At 42.1% G+C, this 8,157-nt stretch overlaps 1 long non-coding RNA gene across 1 annotated transcript; it reads right to left on the bottom strand.

The window, feature by feature from the left end:
• Nucleotides 1-6,114: 6,114 nt before the first annotated feature.
• On the bottom strand, nt 6,115-7,880 carry LOC110532336 (uncharacterized). Its single transcript, XR_016495304.1, has 2 exons — nt 7,369-7,880; nt 6,115-7,268 (listed from the first exon to the last, which is right to left on the bottom strand). It is a non-coding gene; the product is annotated as an uncharacterized LOC110532336 (long non-coding RNA).
• Nucleotides 7,881-8,157: the final 277 nt, after the last annotated feature.

An 8,157-nucleotide genomic window follows, 5' to 3' on the forward strand; every position in this document is an offset into this window, starting at 1 on the left:
CAGATAATTATTGATTTCAGCTTTTATTTCTTTCATCACATTCCCAGTGGGTCAGAAGTTTACATACACTCAATTAGTATTTGGTAGCATTGCCTTTAAATTGTTTTACTTGGGTCAAACGTTTCAGGTAGCCTTCCACAAGCTTCCCACATTAAGTTGAGTGAATTTTGGCCCATTCCTCCTGACAGAAGCTGGTGTAACAGAGTCAAGTTTGTAGTTCTGCCCACAAATGTTCTATAGGTTTGAGGTCAGGGCTTTGTGATGGCCACTCCAATACATTGACTTTCTTGTCCTTATGCCATTTTGCCACAACTCTGGAAGTATGGGGTCATTGTCCATTTGGAAGACCCATTTGCGACCAAGCTTTAACTTCCTGACTAATGTCTTGAGATGTTGCTTCAATATATCCACATAATTTTAATTCCTCAAGGAAGCCATCTATTTTGTGAAGTGCACCAGTCCCTCCTGCAGCAAAGCACCCCCACAACATGATGCTGCCACCCCTGTGCTTCACGGTTGGGATGGTGTTCTTCGGCTTGCAAGCCTCCACTTTTTTCCTCCAAACATAATGGTGGTAATTGTGACCTAACAGTTCCATTTTTGTTTCATCAGACCAGAGGACATTTCTCCAAAAAGTATGATCTTTGTCCCCATGTGCAAACCGTAGTCTGGCTTTTTTATGGTGGTTTTGGAGCAGTAGCTTCTTCCTTGCTGAGCGGCCTCTCTGTCACGTTCTGACCATCGTTTGTGTGTGTTTTCCTTCTTTTAGTGTTGGTCAGGACGTGAGCTGGGTGGGCATTCTATGTTGTGTGTCTGGTTTGTCTATTTCTGTGTTTGGCCTGATATGGTTCTCAATCAGAGGCAGGTGTTAGTCATTGTCTCTGAATGGGAACCATATTTAGGTAGCCTGTTTGGTGTTGGGTTTTGTGGGTGATTGTTCCTGTCTCTGTGTTTCATTGTTTTTGTAGTTTATTCATGTATAGTTTTCCTTTATTAAACAAACATGAATCATCACCATGCTGCGTTTTGGTCCGCCTCTACTTCACCTAAAGAAAGCCGTTACACTCTCAAGTTATGTCGATAAAGAAGTCGTTTTACTGTGGATATAGATCATTTTGTAACTGCACTTTTCGCACCAAAGTACATTAATCTCTAGGAGATAGAACCCGTCTCTTTCCTGAGCGGTATGATGGCTGCATGGTCCCATGGCATTTATACTTGCGTACTATTGTTTGTACAGATGAACGTGGTACCTTCATGCGTTTGGAAATTGCTCCCAAGAATGAACTAGACTTGTGGTCTACAATTTTTTTTCTGATGTCTTGACTGATTTCTTTTGATTTTCCCATGATGTCAAGCAAAGAGGCACTGAGTTTGAAGGTAGGCCTTGAAATACATCCACAGGTATACCTCCAATTGACTCAAATGATGTCAATTAGCCTATCAGAAGCTTCTAAAGCCATGACAATTTTCTGGAATTTTCCAAGCTGATTAAAGGCACAGTCAACTTACTGCATGTTAACTTCTGACCCACTGGAATTGTGATACGGTGAATTATAAGTGAAATAATCTATCTGTAAACAATTGTTGGAAAAATTACTTGTCATGCACAAAGTAGATGTCCTAACCGACTTGCCCAAACTATAGTTTGTTAACAAGAAATTTGTGGAGTGGTTGAAAAACAAGTTTTCATGACTCCAACCTAAGTGTATGTAAACTTCTTACTTCAACTGTATATATAAGAATTTGTTCTTATTTGACTTGCCTAGTTAAATAATGGTTGAATAAAAATTGTTTAACTAGGCTAGTCAGTTTTAAGAACAAATTCTTATTTACAATGACGAACTACACCGGCCAAACCCAGATGACGCTGGGCCCTATGGGACTCCCAATCACGGCCGGTTGTGATGCAGCCTGGAGTAAATGTAAAAAGTACAAAAAACTACTGATGCAAAAAACTTTAAAGTACTACCTAAAAGTACTTAACACCACTGCAAGTTGCTTTTGTTCACATTGTGACATAGTAAATGCAATGTAGCTAACAAGTTTCTGCTAGCTAGTTTGTTCTTGACTTAAAAATCGTAATACAATAAGCAGCGGTGTGTAGTCCAGGCCATATGCAACCAAAATCAACTTTATTTGTAATTATTTCAATTCACAAGATAGAATGAACGCACGCTTCAGCCATCGAATTTGAGCCTTGGCAGTTCTTGAGCTTGGACGCTGCCATTGGACGCGACGCAACACAAGCAGAATAGCAGCTTTCATTGATTTCAGAGATGGGTGATGGCAATACCGGACACCCGATGGCTATAGCACAGATAGAACCATGAGATAGATATTTCACCGGATGTATAAATGTGAAGCATCCAGTTGGCCTTTCCACTCACTAATAAATATGGTGGTGAGAGGAAGCCCAGTGGCTGGCAGTGGGAGAATTAAAAACATTTCATTTTTTTAAAACCTTTATTTAACCAGGTAGGCCAGTTGAGAACAAGTTCTCATTTACAACTGCGACCTGGCCAAGATAAAGCAAAGCAGTGCGACAAAAACAACAACAGAGTTACACATGGGATTAACCAACGTACAGTCTGTAACACAATACACAAAAATCTGTATACAGTGTGTGCAAATGAAGTAAGGAGGTAAGGCAATAAATAGACCAATAGTGTCGAAGTAATTACAATTTAGCAATTTACACTGGAGTTATATATGTGCAGATGAGGATGTGCAAGTAGAAATACTGGTGTGCAGAAAAACAAATATGGGATGAGGTAGGTAGTTGGTTGGATGGGCTATTTACAGATGGGCTGTGTACAGCTGCAGCGATTGGTAAACTGCTCTGACAGCTAACGCTTAAAGTTAGTGAGGGAGATACGGTGCCTTGCGAAAGTATTCGACCCCCTTGAACTTTGCGACCTTTTGCCACATTTCAGGCTTCAAACATAAAGATATAAAACTGTATTTTTTGGTGAAGAATCAACAACAAGTGGGACACAATCACGAAGTGGAACAACATTTATTGGATATTTCAAACTTTTTTAACAAATCAAAAACTGAAAAATTGGGCGTGCAAAATTATTCAGCCCCCTTAAGTTAATACTTTGTAGCGCCACCTTTTGCTGCGATTACAGCTGTAAGTCGCTTGGGGTATGTCTATCAGTTTTGCACATCGAGAGACTGACATTTTTTCCCATTCCTCCTTGCAAAACAGCTCGAGCTCAGTGAGGTTGGATGGAGAGCATTTGTGAACAGCAGTTTTCAATTCTTTCCACAGATTCTCGATTGGATTCAGGTCTGGACTTTGACTTGGCCATTCTAACACCTGGATATGTTTATTTTTGAACCATTCCATTGTAGATTTTGCTTTATGTTTTGGATCATTGTCTTGTTGGAAGACAAATCTCCGTCCCAGTCTCAGGTCTTTTGCAGACTCCATCAGGTTTTCTTCCAGAATGGTCCTGTATTTGGCTCCATCCATCTTCCCATCAATTTTAACCATCTTCCCTGTCCCTGCTGAAGAAAAGCAGGCCCAAACCATGATGCTGCCACCACCATGTTTGACAGTGGGGATGGTGTGTTCAGGGTGATGAGCTGTGTTGCGTTTACGCCAAACATAACGTTTTGCATTGTTGCCAAAAAGTTCAATTTTGGTTTCATCTGACCAGAGCACCTTCTTCCACATGTTTGGTGTGTCTCCCAGGTGGCTTGTGGCAAACTTTAAACAACACTTTTTATGGATATCTTTAAGAAATGTCTTTCTTCTTGCCACTCTTCCATAAAGGCCAGATTTGTGCAATATACGACTGATTGTTGTCCTATGGACAGAGTCTCCCACCTCAGCTGTAGATCTCTGCAGTTCATCCAGAGTGATCATGGGCCTCTTGGCTTCATCTCTGATCAGTCTTCTCCTTGTATGAGCTGAAAGTTTAGAGGGACGGCCAGGTCTTGGTAGATTTGCAGTGGTCTGATACTCCTTCCATTTCAATATTATTGCTTGCACAGTGCTCCTTGGGATGTTTAAAGCTTGGGAAATCTTTTTGTATCCAAATCTGGCTTTAAACTTCTTCACAACAGTATCTCGGACCTGCCTGGTGTGTTCCTTGTTCTTCATGATGCTCTCTGCGCTTTTAACGGACCTCTGAGACTATCACAGTGCAGGTGCATTTATATGGAGACTTGATTACACACAGGTGGAATGTATTTATCATCATTAGTCATTTAGGTCAACATTGGATCATTCAGAGATCCTCACTGAACTTCTGGAGAGAGTTTGCTGCACTGAAAGTAAAGGGGCTGAATAATTTTGCACGCCCAATTTTTCAGTTTTTGGTTTGTTAAAAAAGTTTGAAATATCCAATAAATGTCGTTCCACTTCGTGATTGTTTCCCACTTGTTGTTGATTCTTCACAAAAAAATACAGTTTTATATCTTTATGTTTGAAGCCTGAAATGTGGCAAAAGGTCGCAAAGTTCAAGGGGGCCGAATACAGTGCCTTGCAAAAGTATGTCTCCAACTTCAGTGATTTTTGCAATTTGTTCCAGTCATTGGCAGCACACAACTGGAAGGAAAGGCGGCCAAAGTAGGTGTTGGCTTTGGGGATGACCAGTGAAATATACCTGCTGGAGAGCGTGCTACGGGTGGGTGCTGCTAAGGTGACCAGTGAGCTGAGATAAGGCAGAGTAGGTAACATCTCCACCCCACTGATCCTCAGCACTGAGGCCCCACAATGGTGTGTTCTGAGCCCTCTCTTGTACTCCCTGTTCACCCACGACTGCGTGGCCATGCACGCCTCCAACTCAATCATCAAGTTTGCAGATGACACTACACTGGTAGGCTTGATTACCAACAACGACGAGACGGCCTACAGGGAGGAGGTGAGGGCCCTCGGAGTGTGGTGTCAGGAAAATAACCTCACACTCAACGTCAACAAAACAAAGGAGATGATCGTGGACTTCAGGAAACAGCAGAGCACCCCCCTATCCACATCGACGGGACAGTAGTGGAGAGGGTAGTAAGTTTTACATTTCTCGGTGTACACATCACAGACAAACTGAATTGGTCCACCCACACAGACAGCGTGGTGAAGAAGGCGCAGCAGCGCCTCTTCAACCTCAGGAGGCTGAAGAAATTTGGCTTGTCACCAAAAGCACTCACAAACTTGCCTGGTACGGCAACTGCTCCGCCCACAACCGTAAGGCTCTCCAGAGGGTAGTGAGGTCTGCACAATGCATCACCGGGGGCAAACTACCAGGATACCTTCACCACCTGATGTCACAGGAAGGCCATAAAGATCATCAAGGACAACAACTACCCAAGCCACTGCCTTATCACCCCGCTACCATCCAGAAGGCGAGGTCAGTACAGGTGCAAAGCAGGGACCGAGAGACTGAAACAGCTTCTTTCTCAAGGCCATCAGACTGTTAAACAGCCACCACTAACATTGAGTGGCTGCTGCCAACATACTGACTCAACTCCAGCCACTTTAATATTGGGAAAATTGATGTATTAAATGTATCACTAGCCACTTTAAACAATGCCACTTCATATAATGTTTACATACCTTACATTACTCATCCCATATGTATATACTGTACTCTATACCATCTACTGCATCTTGCCATCTTTATGTAATTCATGTATCACTAGCCACTTTAAACAATGCCACTTTTATATGTTTACATACCCTACATTACTCTTCTCATATGTATATACTGTACTCGATACCATCTACTGCATCTTGCCTATGCCGTTCTGTACCATCACTCATTCACATATCTTTATGTACATATTCTTCATCCCTTTACACTTGTGTGTATAAGGTAGTTGTGGAATTGTTAGGTTAGATTACTCGTTGGTTATTACTGCAGTGTCGGAACTAGAAGCACAAGCATTTTGCTACACTCGCATTAACATCTGCTAACCATGTGTATGTGACAAATTAAATTTGATTTGATTTTAAAGCGTCTGTAGTCCGAGCTAAAGGTAAAGACCACTAGCATTGGCTAGCAATGACTAAATAGCTAGTAGCTAATTAGCTGGCTAGCGGCTGATGGAGGTTCCAGTTATAAGGTATAAAAAAAACAGCAGAGCTGTACCACATTGGGTGAGGCGGGTTGCAGGAAGGTATATTTAATTTGAAATTTGAAAAAAGAGATTGAAATATAATGAAATGTATACACAAAAAAATAAAAAATAAAATACTGAATATTTACATGGGACGAAAACACGTCTTACTGCTGCGCCCGCCATCTTGGAAGAAGAGGAGCGAGATGGATTTTGGCCGACATTCCCCAAATTTTGTCATATATGATACATTTGATTTCAATACAGTTTCGTATTAGAATCTGTTACAGACAGAGTAAACTAAGTTTTGTAGACTTTACCCTTTGCCAAAGTAAAAAAAAAAGTTGTTGGTTTAGAAGGATTGCAAGGCCTAATTGAGTTCTTGCACATGCATTTCAGAGTAGGCGTTCCCTATCGGAAATGCAGATACATGCTAGAATGCGCCAATAGGCTCTTTCTAGCTCATTCTTGGCTCTGCCCACGTCGTTGCTTGTTCTGCCCACTATGATTAATTTGATCCTATTGGAAACGACAGGCTGTGGTCTATCTTGGGTAGTTATAAAAAACATTTGGCAATAGTGTAGCAGGGCTGTAAGAGGGTCCATTGCAGGTTTGGGTAACTTAATGACCCATGAAGGAAATGGAGCAGTACTTACCCAACTGTCTATAGGGGGCTCTTAAAGAAGAAAACGCTCATCAGTCTCATACAAATTCACAAGGATACAGTATACAGTAAAATCACTCTTTTCCAAATATGTTCAGTTAAAATAGAGCCACTGGCTAGCTTTATTCAAATAGTCTTATTAATTCCTTCAGGGTTGCTTTGAGTAGATGTCTCTACAAATCAGTGAGTGCTTTGGGATGGATTGAGTGGTAATTCAGGGTTTGGTGAGCTCCAGAAGCTGGTGCAGGATAGTCTTTTGGCCGTAGCGGACTTGCAGTGCCCTCCTCTCCCGGCTACTCAGTTAAGCATGGCCATCTTTATCCTTCAGCAGTACCTTGTCCTTCTGCATGTCCTCCCCAAATGGGTCCAGTATTAAAGGGACTGAAGCATGCACTAGACGCCTCCACAGAGGGTCCAGACTTGGCAGGCCCTCATTGGACAGTGCCTGCAACATTTTCTCCTCATCGTCGTCTTCTGCCTCCTCCCAGCCTTTGTTATTACTAAAGTCCTCAAACTCCTCCACTGACCTGCACAGGATCTAGGGAGAGAGGCAAACACCAATGCAAACTGGACAGTCTTAAATATACGTCTGCCTGCACTCTAGTGAGTTACTATGGTTATGTTTTGGTCATGGTTACCTTGAGTGTTGTTTAGGTGAGGGACCCTGACTTTCCAAAGATGAAAACTCCTTTGTCTCCCACAATTTCCATTTCAAGCAAAAACTCCACTTCTCCACCAAGAGGTGCTGTTCAGCTTCAGACTCAGTCGCTGGGATGGGGAAGCACAGGATAGGACAGACTGATTTAAAGGTGTCAATGGAAAACCATAAGGAGATGTGAAGAACTCAGGATAATTTAGAAATGTGGTTGATTCAGTGTGAAGATATTTACGTGTAGTGTATTAGGAAAAAAATGTGTCAAGGGTCTCTAACCACCCCTACTCATCTGTCTGTGTGTTCAGTCTGTTACAGTCATCTTGCACATCTGCTTTGTATATGTTGGACAAGGGTATGTCTGCAGTGTCGTTGCTGTTGCTTTGATCTGGCTCGGCAAATAATGTGTAGGAGCTGCCAGTTGGCCATCTGACCATACGTGTTGAAGACTTCCTCTCCTTTCCGGGTACTTTACATGGACACAATCTTCAAATACTCCTGTAGATGCAGAGAGAAAGGAGAGAAAGGGACATATCATCACAGCATAACATATCGTATTCTTGCTTTAAACCCACTACATAAGATCAGTTTACAGAATATCAACTGTAGTTTCTTACATACAGGTGTGTACTCCAGATTGCCGTTGTGATTGGTTTAACAAGGTTTAACATGTACCGAATGGCCACCATCATGGGGGGATTGGGGCACTCATTCAGGGGCTCCTGGAAACTGCAGAGTAAAAGAAAGAAAGGAAGGAAATGAGAAACAGTGGATT

This window comes from Oncorhynchus mykiss, chromosome 1, assembly GCF_057628025.1.
Source record: "Oncorhynchus mykiss isolate SJ-2025 chromosome 1, ASM5762802v1, whole genome shotgun sequence".
Lineage (NCBI taxonomy): Eukaryota > Metazoa > Chordata > Actinopteri > Salmoniformes > Salmonidae > Oncorhynchus > Oncorhynchus mykiss.